This window comes from Geotrypetes seraphini, chromosome 5 (assembly GCF_902459505.1).
Source record: "Geotrypetes seraphini chromosome 5, aGeoSer1.1, whole genome shotgun sequence".
Taxonomy (NCBI): Eukaryota; Metazoa; Chordata; class Amphibia; order Gymnophiona; family Dermophiidae; genus Geotrypetes; species Geotrypetes seraphini.
The window spans coordinates 209,639,213-209,659,905 of NC_047088.1; the positions used below are offsets into that span (position 1 = coordinate 209,639,213).

The 20,693-nt window shown below is 40.2% G+C and overlaps 1 protein-coding gene across 11 annotated transcripts in view; it reads left to right on the plus strand.

The window, feature by feature from the left end:
* Nucleotides 1–20,693, plus strand: part of FIGN (fidgetin, microtubule severing factor) — a 362,039-nt gene that overhangs the window by 98,129 nt on the left and 243,217 nt on the right. For 8 of the 11 annotated variants that reach the window (XR_004539659.1, XR_004539654.1, XR_004539655.1 and 5 more), the window contains one exon: nt 2,389–2,507. The exons of 2 other annotated variants lie outside the window; for them this stretch is intronic. The gene's annotated coding sequence lies outside the window, so the exon portion shown is untranslated. Of the gene's footprint in view, nt 1–2,388; nt 2,508–3,060; nt 3,108–20,693 lie in introns of those variants that run through there. One more of the 11 variants, XR_004539657.1, reaches the window with a different exon arrangement.

Consider the following 20,693-nt stretch of genomic DNA (forward strand, 5'->3'; position numbering starts at 1 on the left):
ACACATATACAAAGGGAGAGATCTACTGTATGTACATATTTATTTATTAATTTTTTTATTCCGCACTATCCAAAGTTCTAGGCATACACGTGTATATGGGTATGTCTTTCAATGACTCACTTGGATTTTAGTTGTGATTATTTTGTTAAAATTATTAACAGGAATCATGAAAATTCAGTGAATAGCATAGTGTAATGAGATTGTTTCTATGTTGAAAAGATACTAACCAGAGAAGCAGAAACCAACCACAAGCATAACAAAATATATATATAAAATGTTGTGGTAAAAGGAAATCGAAAGAGATGAAAATAATTTAAAAAATACAAAAAAAGAAAGAAAAGAAAATGCAACTCCTCAATTATATAGCTGTATGATTTGTTTAATTACACGTTTGATAATTTGTGAATTAATTGGATTTGGTTGTGGCTGAAGAAGGATTTTCAAGACTCTTTCTTTGGAACTGCTTTCCATTCCATTCAATTGAAATCTCCTCTGTGGGTTAAGAATTTTAGCATTAAATTTTCTGATTTGGGGAGAGGGGATTGGGGGTGGAGGAGCTGTCATAGACAACTAATCCATTTTAACAGTGTTTGACTTTGCTATATATGGCATTTCCCAATAGGTGTATCCCTGAATCAATTCTACACACTTTTCAATAATAACCATTTAAAGCATTGCTCATTTCTCCCCCCCCTTTTTTTTTTTTTTTTTTTTTTACAAAACTGTAGCATGGTTTTGTACTGTCGGCTGCAACAGTAGCAGCTCCTACGCTCATAGAATTCCTAAGAGCGTTGGAGCTTTTACCGCCATGGCCGGTACTAAAAATTGTGCTATGGTTTTATAAATGGGGGAGGGGTGGTTATATTGAGACTGTACCATCTCTCTGAGATTTGAGCATTTAAATACAATATATCTCAATATCTACTGTAACTTACTACATTAACCCTGTCATTAATATTAGAGTTTAAATACTTCCTGGAATCTTCTAGGTTAGCATCACAGATTCTCTAACATTTTCTCTTTTTCTTCTATATTATACATTTTTTTTGTGCTACTGTACTACTGTTAAAATGGGTTATTTTATTTATTTATTTATTCAATTTTCTATACCGATCTCAGAATTGTTTTCAAGAATTTGTTCAGATACTCAAGAACTTGTCTGTTCTGAAAGGCTCACTATCTATCTAATGAACCTGGGTCAATGAGGGGATTTAAGTGACTTGTCCAGGGTCACAGGAGCAGCATGAGTTTAAACCCACAACCTCAGGGTGCTGAGGCTGTAGCTTTAACCACTGTGCCACATTTTACCACGAGGCATGCTCTTTTAGCGCATGTGTCCCATTTTTATCCAGTGGGCCCCTCTGCTAAAATAGCACAACTTGTGGTAAAATAACCAGTTAACAGTAGCACACTTTGATTAATCCCCCCCCCTTAATCTTTCAAAGTGTTTTACAAAATCACAAATATTATATCTATAAAATATTAAAAGCACAAACCCTAGTAGAGCATAAATTTAATGACCATTTGCTTATTTCAAAAAAGGCACCACTCTTTATTATGTTGTTTGACACATACATACATTTTGACTACTCCTTTAATGAAGAACATATTGTATGACCCCTATATCATGCATTTAAGACTCCCTTCTTCAAATTCTCAAATATAGCTATTATTGTTAACAAAGCTCAAAACCTTACATTTAAAGTCAAGGGTGCTGGAGGTCCTGAATAAACAAGATAGAGAAATGGATTCCTGTGCACAGAAGTGTATGAGTGAAGGGGGAATTCTATAATCGTTGCCAGTATCGGTGGCCGCCTAAGAAGCGACCACTGATCAATCATGAACTGACACCGATTATAGAATTTATCTGGTTGTTTGTTTTTTTTTTACACCGGCACCTTAAATGTAGGCCAGCATTTCAGAAGCCTACATTTAAGGCACCAGTGTCATGCTTATAAAAGCGCCTAGGGGCGCCTAAAGCATCTTCTGGTGCAAGCCTTGCCCACACCAGCCTTAGGCATCCATATGTGCTCCTAAGTTCATCTGTAAGTGTGACACTGGCACTGTAAATGAAGGCATTGTTCACACCTCAAGTTTTTTTTTAGAAATTTTGCTTCCAGACTCATAGGTTAGACTGTGGTAGGGCGCCGTTCCTCTGACTAACTTTTGGCGTGTCTCCGCAAATTTCCCCCTGTGTACTGTGGGTAATGTTGTGATTGTCTGGGAATAGGTATTGGACACAAGACATGTTTTAGAGGCCCCATTGTGGCTCCTGGACCTTGCTTGGAGGCCAATAGAGGTTAACAGTTACACCCAAATCCATATACTCCATGTATATTCCACATTACCCAGGAAATGTGTGAAAACTTCTACTTCTTCTTTCTACAGTTAAATTCAGATATATAGTGGCTCTCAGTCTTTGGCAGAGACTCACCAATAATCACAAATGATATCATCACTGAATGCATATGACAACTGATCTTCTGATACAGTATCTCCTACATCAAGTAAGCCTCAATTTATCTTTCTAGTTATCTCTTTTTCTAGTGTATGTAAAATGATGAACCTTTATCACAGATAATGGCCATTAATTAAGACTCTCACTTTTAAGTGAGTACATATGTTCTCACATACATTTTGATGAAAAAACATACTTCTTTATATGTTTTTCTCTCTATATCTACATATTTTCATTTATAAGCTTTTAGCAAATCTCACCTGTTTTTAAAAATTTTGGCACATATCTGCAACATTTCAATCTACTATAGACCTAAAGTTTTCATAAGTGTTCTTTCCAAGACTATTAGATTTCACAGAATACCTCTTGACAATATTTCATATTTTAGGACTTCGTTTTATTGTAAAAACAATGCAAGAGAGGCAAAGTTTTAAAACAAGCAAGAAACAAAGCAGGAGTAAAACCACACATAGATACAAATGAGATATAAACTTAAGACTATCAGTTTTATCATTAATAGATGCAGATGTAATACATAAATTAATTGCTGTAAACAATCTAACAAATAAATATCAATACAATTTATCATGGCCATTTTTCAGCTTCCACCAGCATCAAGGGTGTGATAATAACAAGAATCTGAAAGACATATAAGTACAAGTAAGTCTCAATCACTCTTAAATCATATAAAGTAAACCATCCAAAATTATTACAACTACTCTTATTATTCATCATTAAGTTTACTTATATAAGAAAAATTCTACATACTAATGTAATTCCAGAAGGAAAGGTCATCAAAGTAATACAATACAACTTCTTTTGTTTTGGGGTAGGCTTTTTGGGGGAGGGGGAGGCTTAAAGGATAAGGTTTTGGATGGGATGAGATTTCAGCCTTGGAGAGGTAAGATCTGGTACTTGGGAGAGTCTGGGGGGGGTCATAAGAAGAGGATTGAATAACAAGGTGTCAGGAGAGGAGATTAAACTGAGCTGGTGTCAGGAGGAGCGATTGGATGCTGGGGAGGATGTTGATAATGGATAATGGAGGATTGGATAATGGGGGGTACTTTTGGAAACTGAACAAGGGGGAATTTGGTGGGAGGAGGTACGCTGCTTCGTCTGCTCTTTTTTTGTGTCTGTGTATCATCACAGAAATTCTGGCTCTCTTAATATGTAATCTGCATGGAACTTTTCAATATTTGTGGAATATAAGAATATATTGCAATATAATGTGATTGGCTTTCACTGCATTACATACAGTGGCAGATAGCATGCTATCTGCCACTGCATGTAATGTGGTGGTCAGGAAGGCCCACAGTCTATAAATGGTGCCGCTAGTTAGGTGCCATTAGACGCCCTAATGACGCTGGTTTTAATTAGTTTAATTGCCTTTAATCAGCATGATAATTGATTGTGTTGTTTAAAAGCAATTAAAATCTCATTTAAGAAGATGGCTTCTCCACAAATGGTTCTGGGACCTTGACTATGGAGGCACCTACAGACACCTAAGGATAAGATAGGAATTGCTAAAACCGTAAGTACCCTTAGGTTTCAGTGGTTACCTCCACAATTGTGATTCTCATCACAGATAGGCACCGGAAATATAGGCCTTGAAAAACTCTGGCCTACAATTCTTGGTGCCTGTGACATAGCCACAATTCTCTAAACAGTTGCCATTGCATGATTGACATGCGATTGACGCTGCTTTTGTGAGTGGCTGCCGCTCGCTCGCACCATTTATACAATCCAGGCAGAAGTGTACTGCCTCAATGCAGTAAGCGCAGAATAGATGCTGGTCATGCCCCCCCTGCATTCACCATGCCCTTGTTTCATCTAACGCACGCTAAGTGCAAATACCACACATTAGTAAAAGGGTCTCTTATTTGTACAAAAAAAAAGGTCTAGTGTGATTTAAGAGTGAATGAGACCCAATTGTATTTATGCAGATTGGTATGTCGTTTTATTTTTCTATATGTTGATAAAGAAACAATATGAAGTTTCTCTGTCTTTCAGTTCTCTGTTGTTATCACACCTCTTATGCAGTCAAAAGCAGAAATGTGTCCATGCTGGGTTTTGTGGATTTTACCAGAATATTATGTTACTAGTTTTTTAGTCCGTTACATTAACGGGTGCTAGAATAGATTTGTAGACTTGGGCCTTTCTTTCTTTCATTCCCTGCCCCCATCTTTCTTTCTTTCTTTCTTTCTGTTTCTCTCCCTGGCCCCCTGCCTGTCTGTCTCTCTCCCTGGCCCCCTGTCTATCTTTCTTTCGTTCTTTCTTTCTGTCTCTCTCCCTGCCTGCTGTCCAGCAGTAGCCCTTCTCCCTTCTTTTGACCTCCCCCCTGTCCAGCAGCACCCCTTCCCTGCTCTCCCTGTCCTGCAGTAGCACTTCTCCCTTCTTTTGACCTCCCCCCTGTCCAGCAGCACCCCATCCCTGCTCCCCCTGTCCTGCAGTAGCACTTCTCCCTTCTTTTGACCTCCCCCTGTCCAGCAGCAGCCCTTCCCTGCTCCCCTTGTCCAGCATCCACTAGCCCAGGCAGCCTAGCAAATGCCTCGCGGCTGCTTGATGAAATTGCGACTGCAACTGCTGCCACTGCTGGTCTGGGGGTGAGAAGAAGTGGCAGCACAGTCAGAAGGCAGGATGCCAGCCGGCGTCAGAGATCAGGGAAGAAGGCAGGAAATCAGCTGAGGCAGGCACTGTGCATGCACGGCATGGCACCACGGATCATGGAGGCATGGATATTGAAGTGTGCATGGGTGCTAAGGGTTTTATTATAGCGGAAGTTGCTGTTATGTATGTTTAGACTCTGGTTATATGATGTTTACATGTTATGCTTCTACCTGCTGACTCTTTCAAAAATTTAATTGATATCTTAACATAGGGTTACCAGATTTTACTTATGTAAAATCCGAACCCTTAGGCCTGCCCCCCAGGCCCACCCAGTTCCACCCATCCCTGCCCCGTTATGACTATGTTATGCCCCAGTCTTGCCCTTAGCCCCGCTCCCCTCAGCCTGTTCTTGTTGGTGAGGAGGGCATCCGCGCATGTGTGGATGCGATTGATGACGTCATGCACACACGCGTGTGCTTGTGATGTCATCACGTTGGATCCGTGCCTGTGCGGATGCCCCCTCCTGACGCAATCTGCTTTTCAAAACTCGGCCAAAGTGCCGGTTTTGAAAAGCCTTCCGGATGCCCGGATATTCCCTCTTAAGAGGTAACCCTATCTTAACAGATGTAAAATCTTTACTCTGATTGGGGCAAGTGGCTAATAGAATTTCTCTCTTGTGAAGTAGATTCTCCATTTGATGGTCCAGAACGGGTGAAGTCTCTGCAAGTCAGCCTCACCTGCCAGCTTGCCTCTCTAGAGCCTTCAAAAAGCATTGCATTGTCCAACAATTCATCAGTCATACTCTGATACCAACTTAGGGCCCCTTTTACAAAGCTGTAGTAGCGATGCTGCTGCAATAAATGCACCAAAACCCATAGGAATTGAACGGGCTTTGGTGCATTTACCATGGCAGCATTGCTGCTATGGCTTTGTAAAAGGAGACCTTAGCTTTTAAGAGAGAAATCATCAATTTGGGTTACCATTAAGATATGTTGTTTTACTATTAACATCAATTATTAGTAACTAGGTCTTATTACATAAAATTGGATCTGTGCTAAAGTAGCATAAGATACTAGTAAAGTAGCATGTCTTATAGCCCACATTGATAGCTATGCCCCATAACTGTTATTCATTATTAAATTTCACCATCCAGTAAGTTTTCTAGTTCCTTTTATCTTCTCCATAGCGTGGTTTTAGCGCCGGCTACGGCAGTCACAACTCTCCTATAAGCATCAGAGCTGTGATCGCCATGGGTGGCGCTAAAAACTGTGCTATGGTTTTGTAAAAGGGGGGAGGGGATTTGGGTTAAGCTGCTTGCATGCAGTGAAGACAGAGTATCTCAAGGTATAAATTGTCATTGGTGTCTTGGATTTTTTTTTAATTTTTTTGCTGTTGGCATGTAGGAAGGCACTTTCTCATTCTCTAAATCCATCATAACTTAAATTTCCAGTAGCTTTGGCAGAAACCTTTTCCAGAACATTCATTGGATCATTATCTTCTGTCCCTTCTGGAATACTAAAAATTCAAAAATTGTTTCTCTGATGTGGTTATTTGAGTCTTTGAAGTTTCTTTAAAGTTAAGCAATGAATTTAAATTTGTCCTGCAGAAACATCATGCTGTTTTTGAACAAGGAAGTTATTTCCTCCAATTAGAGAATAACACAATAGATGTTAACCGTGGCTAGCCACGAGTAGCCGCAGGTAACCCGCCAAAACGGTGGAGGGGGAAAGGTGCTCACCGCAGGTACAGGAACAAGGCCATCCACTGCCCCGTGGAGCAGTGAATGGCCTTGTCCCTGCATTTAAGGGAGGGAACGCATGCGGTCACCTCCCTCCTTCCTACCTACCCGAATCTATCTATCTCCCTCCCTTCCCCTTACCTTCGTGGCACATTTTTAGGGTTGAGACTTGTTGAAAGCCACCAGAGTGTACATGCAGTCGCATGTGTGTGTGGGCAGAAGCTTCTCCTCTGACTCAACTTCCGGTTGCGTCAGAGGGGGAGCTTCCGCCCACACATGCACGTGACTGCATGAACACTCCAGCGGCTTTCAACAAACTACTCAAACCTTAAAATGCGCCGTGAAGGTAAGGAGGAGGGAGGGAGATGCACGCACCATGCGAGGGGTGCCGAAGGGCATTGAGGTGGCGAGAGGGAAGGTTGGATGCTATGGGGACGGGGCGGTGAAGGGGACAGTGGTCTGGTGACGGGGCAGTGATGGGGATAGATTTTTCCCCCGTGTCATTCTCTACCACCAATGTCTCCATTTTCTTTTAAAATAAAATCTGCTGTAAAAGAAGCTAGCTCCATTTTAATTCTTAGTTGATTATTTTTCTGTTATTAGTAGCATTTCTGACTGCAACTCGTTTGTGATGATGCTATGGAAGATTTTTCCATTTCCTGGCTAGCAGCCATTTTCTCTGGCATTAGAGACTACTGTTTGGACTTTTTGACACCTGTGACATAAAAAGCTGCTTCTCTTTTGCTTGATTTACCACTAGCAATGTCAGTTTTCTTTTGGGGATACATATTTGGAAGAGAAATCAATTTTACTTCTAGAGCTTACTGATTTTTGACTTTTTCATCAGATCTCTTGTGCATGTATCTGACAGCAGTCTCTCCATCTCCCTGCAGAACTGGTTTTAAAGAAATGAAAACTGAAGATGTTTAATTTTACAGTTTGGAACTTTTGAAACTGATAACATAGGGGCTCCTTTTATCAAGCGGCAATAGAGCCTTTCACCGCAGGCCAGTGAGGTAAATGCTCCGATGCTCATTCAATTCCTATGAATGTCTGAGCCCTACCTCTGCTTGATCAAAGAAGCCCATAGGCATTTGCACCATGAGCTCCTCTGCACTCCCAGTCACATCTCTCCCTCTTTAAATAACATAACTCACATCCAAGATAGTGGCAAATAGAGGCTGCAGCTTAATTAATTACATCTTAACATAAACAGAACTTTATGCTTCATTATTCCTCACAAATGGACTTTAATTGTGGAAAGTGTCTTCTCAGTCACATATTTTCACCTGTGGTGATGCAAGGTGACCAAATATCTACAGAAATAACTCAAATGTCTAGTCAAATCCCTTCCTGGCGATTACATAGCGGTGACACTTATGCTAGCCTGACTCCCTTCAGCCTGCCAATCTGGGAATCTAAATAGCACAGTTTTCCCCAAATCCTCTGAACTACTGTCACAAGTGGTGACTGCTACCAGTATATTCCATGACTCTCCATGAAATGCAGTGGACCTGAAAAACATTGCCACCTCATACTAAGGAATATATTGTTACCATTTTCTAAGAGATGCACCCCAACCAACCTGCATAAACCATAACAGTCTACATCAATCAACACATGAGAAATCCTGAGTCTAACCATTCCACATTTACTGGAACTTGATTGATAAATTGGGGGAAATTCTCAGGTTATAAAATAAATTGGGAGCAAATCTGAGATTTTATTTATTGTTAGATTTTTATCCCGTCCTCCCTGTAGCTCAGAACGGTTTACAAGTAAACATTCACATTAAACATTCATCCAAAACATTGCCAAAAAGGTTATTCAATTCATTCCCCTTTTTGTGGAAGGAAGATGGTAACTAAATATTTAGGCATTTAGGATTCATAAAACATTGGAAGAGGCGATGAAGACAAATGACAAAATCTTTATTGATAAAGGGTACGGAAATGTGTGGAGCAATGGAATCCTTACATTTGTCTTGTGGGGGACATAAGAATATAAGAACATAAGAACTGTCCATCTCTGGATCAGACCCATGGTCCATCGAGTCCAGTGATCCGCACACGCGGAGGCCCAGTCATGTATACACCTGATGTATTTTAAGTCACCCATATCCCATCTATGCCTCTCGTAAGGAGATGTGCATCTAATTTGCCTTTGAATCCTAGCACAGTGGATTCCTTAATAACCTCCTTTGGGAGAGCATTCCAGGCATCTACCACTCGCTGCGTGAAGCAGAACTTCCTGACAGTTCAAACGGTGAAAATGATGATTTGGCCTGTGGTATGTTACCAAATGGGTATGCTGCCAGTTTATTTTCCGGGGGTCCTTTACAAAAAACTGAATGGTATTTTAACTAAATTAATTTGGCTGGGCAAAGTCGCAATAATTGCTTTAGTACTCTTCAAAAATCAATTGCGGAGGGTGGGAGTAAATTTCCCAATTTTTATAGGTATCATCAAGCCTATATAATGCATCAGAGTATGTATTGGATCCTTCCAGAGCTCATGGAAGATTACCAGACTGGTTGTGAATGGAATGGGCAACTCCTGTCTCCTTTGAGATTATGTCACGTTTTGAGTATTAAGATGCCTAGGGCTGTATAAGAGCAATATGATTCTATTAGATACCTGGAAGACATTAAAAATGAGGGGGGTGAGAGGAAGGGGGGTAATTTTGTTTTTATTATGTGCAAAGATAATTAAAGGGATATATGTGTGGGTGGGTGTGGGGAGGGGGGGGGGGGTGATATTTGGATCTGGATTAGTCTTTGTTAGTTTATTAAGTGATGTTAAGTATACAATGATTTTCCTGTATTCCACTTATATAAAATTTAAAAATGAATAAGAATTAAAAAAAAAAAAAAATCAACACATGAACTATAACTACAGTAATTCACTCAACACCACCACAAGCTTAGCCATCTCTGTATTTACCCATCCTCTTAATCTTCTCTAATTGCATTCCTTCACACTCTTGACAAATTTGAGGCATCTTGAAAATCAAAATGAATTATCATTAAATTACTTTTGATCTGCCAGATCAAATCTATCCTTTTTATATAACACAGATCGTTTCCACCCAGAGGAGTCAACAAACACCAAACTCCAAATAGTAAAGGTACAATGAGATACCACTCATTCGTACACAATTATTGCATTGGTCTGGATTATACATGATGGCAACATACCTCCCAATGATGTTGGGTTTGTATTAGAGAGTTGTGCAGGGGCAGAAATCATACCCATCCCCACTAGTATCCCATTTGTCCCCGCCCGTACCTGTCAGAATCTCCTCCGTCCCCGCAAGGAATTTCCTTCATCCCTGCCCAACCCTACAAGGAATCCCCTTTGTATCCCCTCGTCCCCGCAATGAATCTCCTTTGTCCCCGCCTATCCCCCCATAAGTTACCTGTCCCCATAAAAAGCAGCAATTACTTCTGACAGTTTTGATTTTTTTTTTTAAAGTCATTTTTTAAACCAACAATAAAATAACAGTGAACAGAAATAAGAGATGCATACATCACTGGAAAGAATTAGAATAGACATTAGGTCATGTGACTGTAGGGTCAACCATTTCTTGTTAAAATAAATAAGAGTTGGATTTTTTGGCAATAATAAAGCTCATATCTGTAGAGCAAACAAATCTGGTTCCACCATCTGACATAGGTAACTTGTAAGAAGTCCTTCCAAGATCCACAAATGATTTTTAATGTAGCAATGAGTAAAGAATCAAACAATACAGCTTCAAAAATCATTTAAAGCAGAATTGAGAAAAGCACTTTTCAGGACATGGTTGCATAAGAAAAATGTGCCAAAACTGAACTGGAAACCCCAAAACAAACTCAGCAAGTACTTCATTTTGTACTAAACACAAATGGTGGCTTAACCATGAGAGGGGGCTGGGCCTCCCACTTTGAGCTTAATCCCCTCAAAATGAACATCTCCCTTGCTGTAGCTGGTGGGACATTTTGTTTTTCTATCAACTTGGTCCCAGTTTCTGCTTTTGTCTATCTTCCACTAATTCTCTTTCCAGGCCTCAGAAACCCCTGTTCCATCCCTGTGAGAGTCCTATGAGCATAAGAGGGAGATCCCCATGGGAATCCCATAGACCTGGGGTGGGGGATCCCTGTGGGGTTCCCATGAGATTCCCAAAATCCTTGTTCCCGTGCAGACCTCTAGTTTGTATGCGGGACTCATTTATATGCAGTACAATGTGGTAGTTCTTGATGCATAGTGAGGGCTTTTTGGCAGCACTTGTAAGATAACTCCGGAGGCAGACTTGCTGTCATTTACGATGGGGATATATCAAGTCTATTAAATCATAATACTTGTAAGCTCTTCTGAACAGGGACCGTCTTGAATACTAAATACTGTTTATAATTTCTATAGCCTTTCAGCGCTATAGAAATGATAAACAGTAGTACTAGTAGGTTGATTTTTAAGGATGATTGATAAGTCTAGAAGAATTTTCTGTTGGATTTTAATGGAGTTTGGGTTTGGTAAGGATCTATAGTGCCAAATCTGGATTTGGAGTTATTTACTGATATTTCTCATGAATGCAAGTTCTTCATGAAAAATATTAGGAGTATGGTGGGCTAAGCCCTGGCTGTATAAATGGAAAGTTCTGGCTGGAATAGAAAATATTGGGGAGTGTGTGGTGCCGTGGTTAGAGCTACTGCCTCAGCACCCTAAGGTTGTGGGTTCAAATCACATGCTGCTTCTTGTGACCCTGGGCAAGTCACTTAATCCCCCCTTGTCCCAGGTACATTAGGTAAAGTGTGAGCCCACCAGGAGAGATAGGGAAAAAATGCTTGAGTATCTGAATGTAAACCTCTTAGGCTATAAGTGGTATATAAATACTAAAATAAATAAATATAACAGTCCAGATAAACAACTTCACTTAAACTGTGCTCGTATACCGTATTGCTTAATTTGGCAAACTGTTGTCCATCGTACTGTATATTAAAGGAAGGAAAAAGCCTCAGGTGTGAGCAGGTGAAAACTACTTTCATACACCTGTCAATATCAATCACTGGCTAAAAAATCTTCTTTCCTTCCTTATTGTGATACAAAACTTATAGTACAGTATGCTTTATTAGTGTTACTTGGCTTCAAAAAATGGTTGCATTTCTTGAACTATTCTCAGTGTTGGCTGCCATCTGGTTTAGGTGGACAAATAGGCACATAAAGAAGTGATGTCGTATTCAGATAATAAGGCTGTAGTATAAGCCATTAATAAGCGGTCTGCGGCATCACTGTTGTGAATGTAACACATGCCTTGGTATTGCAATGTCTAGTTTTGAATATTAATTTACCAGTGAAACATGTACGAGGGTTTTTTTAATGACTTTTGATTCTTTATCTCAATTTCAGTGGCATTGGTTTCAAATTTTGTTGCTAGAGGCAGTGGCATAGCAAGGGTGAGTGGTGCCTGGGGAGATAGCAACCCTCCATCATACTCTTCTTTGCTCCCCCCGCCCCCTCCTGCCATATGTGTGCGCCCCTTCCCCCATACCTCTTTAATTTTCCCCGACATGAGCAACATCACAAACTTGCTGCCCATATTGGTGTCAGATCTCCTTCTAACATCATTTCCTAGGCGTGGGACCCGGAAGTGATGTCAGAGAGAAAGCCGACACCAATGCGGACAGCAAGTTCATGATGTTGCTCGTACCAGAAAAAAATTAAAGAGGTATGAGGGAAGGGGTGCAACGAGGGGGTGGGGTTGGGGGGGTTGTGAAGGAGTGGGGGCGGAAAGGAGGACGGGTGCCAGTCCCCCCACCACAACTACATTCGGGGTAGAATGCCCCCGCCCCCCTTACTACACCACTGGCTAGAGGCAGAAAAGAGATGTGCCAGAGTATGTATGATAAGGAAATCATTGTCGCAGTGTACCAGTCATCTTCATCATTCTGGCTTTTTGCACATTTGGTACCACAAGAAGCAGATGAGGCATTCCATCTTGTATCCTGTGTTATGAAGCTACCCTCCCAGCAGGTGTCCTCATCCCCCAATCAACACTATTACTCCTTGTCATCCCACATTTCACTTGCCCAACTTCTGCTACTGACCTATCAGCTTTATCCCTCCCTCTTCCCCCAACCTAGGCCCCTTTGGATTTTTGATAACTTCCAGCCATCGCCTGCTTGATAAAATGGCCTGGCCTTATAGATATCCATTTTCTGGGAGCCCTTACCTGCCCCAGGACCAGATTTCCTGTAAGTATGTAAGTTTATGTAATGTGACTGAAGATTAGCTTCAAAATCTGTTCATAATCGTCTTTTTGTTTCCCTTGGAGATACATGACTACTTCTTGTTTAAGCAGAGAAAATGTCTATCTTTTCCAAGTTTTTTTTTTTTGTGTATGTCAAATGGGCTCATACATTTGGAAAGCACTCATATTTCCCTGTTTTCGTCAACTGTATAAAACTAGTCAGGATGAAACAAAAGGATGAAATCCATTTTTAGTATAATAAAGTATACTCTACATTTTTCAGCGAAAATATTTGACAGATAAGCATTGCAAACCCAGTTATTTTTCATTGAAATAAGACTAATTGAAGTTTGCTCCTAGACAGTCTTAAGAGAAGAGCATTGTGTGCTGGGCAATGAAACTTAAATTTAACTGCTGGTTTATGCATGCCTCAAACATGAATAACCCTTCTATGGTAAAATGACTGCTGTTATATCTTACAAAGTGTAATGAAACAACACAGTTCAGGAACCACTCATGTTGGTTAGCTGTATGTCCAGGACTATAGCCTCACCCTCATCCCACAATGAATCCCTGGGACTGTGTGTGTGTGTGTGTGTGTCTGGTGGCCAATCCTAGGGCATTGCACTTGTATACACAGCATCCACTGCTGTTGAACACTTCATAGTCCCATACTGCTCTCATAGCCAATCTCTGAGGAGATGTGTGCATAAGTACATCACCTAGCACAAACACAGCCATACTTCTATACCACACTTAGCTGTAAGTGTACTATCTACTACTACTACTACTATCTATTGCCTAGTGGTAGAGTTGCTGCCTCAGCACCCTGAGGTTATGGGATCAAATCCCAGGGCTGCTTCTTCTGATCCTGGGCAAGTCACTTAATCTTCCATTGCCCCAGGTACAAAATAAGTATGTGTATACGTATATGTAAACCATTTTGAATGTGTAACCAACAAAAAAGTGGTACTCAAGTCCCATTCCCCTATCTAGCTATGTTTTTAATACAGTTGTATTTAAAAGTTTAGGCAACCCTAATTATAATCATAATCCCTATGTGAACAGAAAGTAACATGGTCTCTTCAAAGTTCAAAGCTGAACATGACATCTTTCTGCATTATTATTATGTGAATATGGCAAGCAAAAAAGTTTCAGTCAGTAGTTTGGCATAAATACGTTTCTAAGCATTTCTTATAGGTAGCTAAGAGTATTTTCTTGCTCTTAGGAATTTTTTCCCCTCCTTTCTAACTAACAAATATTTTAGGTCTCTGTGCATGCACTGCATGTTGAGTTTTCCATACATATTTTCAATAATATTCAAATCTGAGCATGTGAAGGTTATTCCAAATTGTTCATTCCTGTATTTCATGGTTAATTTTGGGATACAATTCAGTTTGTTGACTTCCTAAATTTTCAACCTTTTTTCAGTATTGGTAGGCTTCTGGTGGTTTCAATAGCCAATATCTACAGGATCTTTCCTCCAGACCTTCCTTAATTCTGCCCACCTTTCCTACTTCTTTGCCCATCTCCTTTTTTCAGGCATAGCCAGCCACCCATAGAGGCAGTTTCTCTACTGCTTCAACAGCACTTTCACTTCTCCTTAGCTCTAATATTTAGGGTAATGAATGACATAGGGACAAAGTTGTCCCTGCCCATCCCCACGGGCTTTGGCCCCATCCCTGCTCCATCCTCATGGGCTCCGGCTCTGTCCCCAGTACAGTCTACAGCACCCTTTTATTACACTGTCTTACCCCCTTCTTTTACTAAGGTGCGCTAACCGATTAGTGCCCGCTAATCAGATTAGCGCGCACTAAACGCTAATGCGTCCATAGATTAACATGCACAGGTTAGCATTTAGCGTGCGCTAAATCGATTAGCGTTCGCTAATCGGTTAGCGCACCTTAGTAAAAGAGGGCCTTAGTGTAAATCAGTTACTAAAATACAGGAAATAATTTCCTTATATGCTTGTCAATTTACTAGGTTCTTGGTTTTAGATGATATTAATTTACACCTTGAATTAGATGATGATAATAGAATTTTAAGAAATTCTTGGTACTTTGTTCTTTAAATTTAATGTCATCTGGATCTACTCATGAAAAAGGACATTCCCTTGATTTTGTATCTTCTTTTAATGCTTTATCTATGGTCAAATGTATCTTGGACAGACCACTATTTATTAGCTTTCAACTTGCATTTGTACATGGGTTATTTTATCAAAATTATTAATGAAAAATTATTAAAGCAAGAGGAAAGTTAGATCATGCTGTTTTTTGGGATAACATTATAACATCCTTGGATTTTTTCCAATATCCTTCCTTTCACTCACTTAGAGAGCCTAAGTACTTGTCACAAGCTTTCTTAAATTCATACAGTTTTCATCTCCACCTCCTCCACTGTGAAGCCATTCCATGAATTCACCACTCTCTCCATGAAGAAGCATTTCCTCAGGTTACTTCTGAATCTGTCTCCTTTCACCTTCATCCTATGCTCCCTCATTCTATAACTTCCTTTCAATGAATAGAGACTTGCATCCTGTGCATTTATGGCACATATATAATGTCTCAATCATATTTCCCCTCTTCCACAATATATTGTACATGTTATGATGTTTAAGTCTATCCCCATACACTTTATAACAAAGACCAATGATCACTTTTAATAGCCACCCTCTGGACTGACTCCATCCTGTTTGTATTTTTTGAAGGTTTGGTCTCCAGAATTGTACACAACGAGGTCTCACCATAAACTTATACAGAGACATTATGATCTCTATTTTCCTACTGGCCATTCTTCTCTCTATGCACCCAAGCATCTGTCTAGCTTTCACTGTTACCTTTTCTACTTGTTTGGTCACTTTAAGATCATTACATACGATCATATCCAAGTCCCTCCTCTCTTTCTTGTATACAAGTTCTTTATCTCCTAAACTTTACCATTCGCTTGGTTTTTTTGTAGCCCAAACACATGACCTTGCACTTTTTTGCTTTAAATCTTAACTTTCAAATTTCAACCATTCTTCAAGCTTAATTAGGTCCTTCCTTCATAGTATCCACATCATCAGAGGTATCTACTCTATTGCAGATTTCAGTAGCTCTTCATAAAGGCAAACCTTACCAGATAACCCTTCAACGTAATATTTGGAACTCGCACCATGCATTCGAACAACTCATAAACTGAACACTCCAAAATAAACCACTTACAAGTGTTGGCAGAAATTTTGCCACAGCTTTATTAATTCAAACACATTATTAATCACAGAACAATTCAATTCAAGTTTTATCCCTTTCTTCCTAGGCGGCCTTCCAATTTCCTTTCCAAACAGCTGGTCAGTCACGACCTAGCTACTCTGCCCCAACATCCCATGACATAATATTCCATTCCAAGTATCCCATTTGTAAGACTTGCGATGTCGCCCGGCCTCACATCTGTCTGTGGCGGTGCCGCACACAGTATACAACATTATAATATCTCATACTTATTTCCTCACAATCAATGGCCGCATGCATGGTGCGGGCTATTGCAAACTTTCTAAATACTTAAAGTGGCGATGCACTTTTGACATTTCCACACAGCTGTGAACACCAAACCTGCCTCCCACCATGCACATATACACACACATTACCCAACCCACAACAGGAACACATATATATACCATCCATAGCACAACACTCCCAACGAACCAGTTGCAAATACATTCACATTAATAGCCCCAACCCCTCACCCCAAAAAACAAGTAAAGAGGGAGGGAAGGGTGGGCAAAATTTTTAACTATAGCAAACCTAAACCAATCACAGCCCCTATCACCCCATTGAATCACTTTCCATTTAATCATGTATCACTAACCTATGTTGTCTTCTACTCAACAAGTTCTTAACTCAGTCAGCCATTTTAGGACCCACACTGAGGGCACTTACCCTCCCCCTCTTTTACAAAGGTGCTCTATGCTTTTTAGCGCGCAATAAATATTATCGCACGCTAAACATGTGCTAAACGCTAACGCGTGCATGTTATCCTATGGACACGTAAGCGGTTAGTACACACGTTAATTAAGCTTGCGCTAAACACGCGCTAAAACGCTTAGCGCACCTTTTTAAAAGAGGGCCTTAGTTTATATATTAGTTGTATATGCATAACTGTCAAAGACTTTAATATAATCTAAATACACCACATCTAGTACTCTACCTTCATCTAACTCTCTAGTCAAATAAATTAATCAGCAATGGAAAATACAGGGAGTGCTCCAATAGGTACTATGTTAAATTTGCAGCCACTGAGTGGTAAAGTCCCACATTAAGCTACAGTGACTGCAGTTTTTAGAAAAAGGGCCCCTAAGTTTGTACCTAAGGTAATAGGGAGTTAAGCAAGTTGCCCAATATCACAAGAAGAGATAGTAGGATTTGCTTCCTTAATTCTCAGCCCACTGATCTAATGATTAGGCTACTCCCTATGTATCTGCACACAAAAAATGCACATATCCACCCCCCCTCAAAAAAAAACACCCCAAAACAAGCAAAACAAAACATTTTCTGATATTGTTCTCTTTTGCTTTCCCAGCTTGCATTCAGCCTATGACCTTGATTTCTTTCACTCAAAGACAGCCAGCTCAAGGTTAAACTGTAAATGCTAAAACCATTCAGAATGCACGCCACATTTGTAACCATCAAGTGAGCCTTAAAATACCTTTAAATACCATTCCCCTATATTTACATTTGCCAAAATGTACATATTCTGCTTCTATTATTTCCTTTCTCTGCATTCATATTTTCATCCATGTTAAAAAATAAATAAATAAATGAAATCACCTGAATATATCTATAGATTACCAAGAAAAATATAAATCTGAATGCTGAAAATACAAGTGCTCAATGCACTGTAGGCTGTTGACAGCTCTAAATGAGATGTTCTGTGGCAATGCCGAAAATTGGTTTTATTAATAAATTGAATTCATACCTGTGTGTGAATATGTTAACGTTAAAGTATTTTTATGGATAATTAACCAATATGAAACATAATTTTAATAAATTTTAAAAGAGTTTAAAGATTAACTTTTTTGAATTAGAGGCTCTTTCACTAAGGGGGTCTTTTACTAAGGCGCACTAGACGATTTTGCGTGCGCTAAATGATAATTCTTCCATAGCATATAATGGGAGTTAGCATTTAGCTCGTGCTAAATCGGCTAGCGTGCCTTAGTAAAAAAAAACCCTATATGTTAAGTACACAACATGCAGTTTACCAGGCAGAAACTGCTAGGCCTGGATTCTGTAAGTGGTGCCTGCCATGGCAGGTGCCTACAAAATTGGCACCTGCTGCATGTCAATCACCGACAGACGCCACTGCCAGAATCGCGGCTTTCAAGGACTATAGGCACCAGAAATGTAGGCCAGGGTTTTATAGGCCTACATTTCTGGCACCTAGGGTCCTTTCTGAATTGCAGCTAGCATCATCTAATTTTGTTGAAGCCCTAAACACGCCCATTTCTGGGATTCAATGTCACTACGTGATGCTAGGCACTGGCCTAGGCACTAGGCCTGGAGGGCTGCCTGGCATCACCTAATTTTTTCTTTGATTAGATTTAATTGTTTTTTAACGGTGCAACCAATTATCACACCATTTAGAACCAATTAAAACCCTTAAGTTAGTCACCAGTAGGCACAATCTAGGCATACAGTGCAGCAAGGCAGATGGGATGGAGTCGGGAGTTGGGTACAGACAAGAGAGACTTACTCAACGAATGGAGTTTCCAGGGCGGAGAATAGGGGGAGATATTGAGAAGCCGCAGAGTGAATACACTTGTAGGTCAGTAAGTGGAGTTTGAACTGTTTGAAGAAGCAGACAGGGAATCAGTGAAGTGACTTGAGATAACATGGAATAACATGAGCATAACGACCCTGGTGGAATATGAGGCATGCAGCAAAATTCTGAACAGACTGAAGGGGAGTGAGCTAGCTTAGCAGAAAACCTGTGAGAAACACGTTGCTATAATCTAGGCGACAGGTGACAAGAGCGTGGATGAGGGTCTTGGCAGCATGTTCAGAAAAGGAAAGTCCGGATTTTTAGTGATGTTGTATAGAAAGAAACCACAAAAAATATAGGTGTGCACATCCTATAAAATCCCATATGCAATCGACATAAAATAAAAAATGGGAAATAAACTGAAATACTCAAAATATATATGTTCTTAAATATCTAATATAGTATATGAAGTGCTCAGAATTCAAATCGCCTGCAGATGAGCCGCAAAAGAGTCGATTAGGGATCTTCATCACACTCCATTGTCCTGTCCATCAACCAAAAATTACCACAGTTATGTACGTATATGCTAAAGCAGTACACTGGAGTTAAGGCACTTATCTGTATATATGTAGGCATTTGATGCTCCAGCTTTGCTCATAAATAGTTCACTTTGAAATTCCAAGTGGCTCAGTAGAAAAAAAAACAAAACACAAAATAAAACAAAACGTCTAGAACACACCACGTGCTCATTTCTTGGTGCAATGTGAAATTTGCTTCTCTCTACCCAGACCTGAGTTTTGCCCATGGGTGTTTTCAGGAGGGATACCAAGTGATAAAATAAAATAAAAAAAACAAAAAAGTAAATCAACGCCAAACATTTTACAATATCAGATTTCCAAACATCCTCATACAACCTAATCCTACACACAATTCTTTTACCTACACTATAGAAAGAAATGACAAGTTTTGGCAGTCTTGGATATGTGAAGAGGAGAGAGAAGAGTCAAAGATGACACTGATTTTGCGAGCCAACAAGACAGGGAGGATGAGAGTGTTATCTACTGAAATAGAGAAATGGAGGAAAGGGAGAGGCAGCTTAAGGAGGAAAGGTAAGATCATATTTAATTTTAGATGGCAGCAAAACATCCACGTAGCAAGGTCAGCCAGTAAGGCTGAAACTCAGGTCTTGATTCCTGTCAGGCAAAGAGAGGTAGATTTGTGAGTCATCAGCTTAGATATGGTACTGGAAGTCATGGGAAGAGACTAAAGCACCAAGAGAGGAAGTGTAGATAGAGAAAAGAAGAGGTTCCATGACCAAACCCTGAGGTACACCAACTGATAGCGGAATGGCAGTGGAGGAAAATCCTCTGGAGACTATGCTAGATATGCGACAGAAATGATAGGAAGAAAACCATGAGATAACAGAGCCCTGGAATCCAAGTGAGGACAGTGTATCAATGAGTATGCAGTGATCTACAGTGTCAAATGCTACAGATAGATCAAGAAGGATGAGGACGGCTTAGATGCCTTTACATTTGTCCAGGAGCAGGTCTTTGGAGACTTTAACAAAGGTGGTTTCCGTAGAATGGAGAGGATGAAAGCCTGATTGAAGGGTGAGACTTTGTTGGTATCTATGCTTGATGAATTGAGAATGGGTTTGGATATTTCAGCAGCATTTGATAAGGTGGATCATGCAATTTGGTTAAGCAGACTGAGGGGATGTGGGATTTGCGGATCGGTTGTTGCCTGGTTTGAGTCTTTTCTGAGGGGGAGACAGCAGGAGGTGCTTATGGGAGAAAAACTGTCGAGCCGGAAGGAGGTCAAAAGAGTGGGGCCGCAGAGATCTGCTCTTTCTGCAGCCTTGTTCAATCTGTGTATCTTGTTCCGCTGTATAAACTGCTTTCAGACTTAGATGTATCCTACTGACTGTAC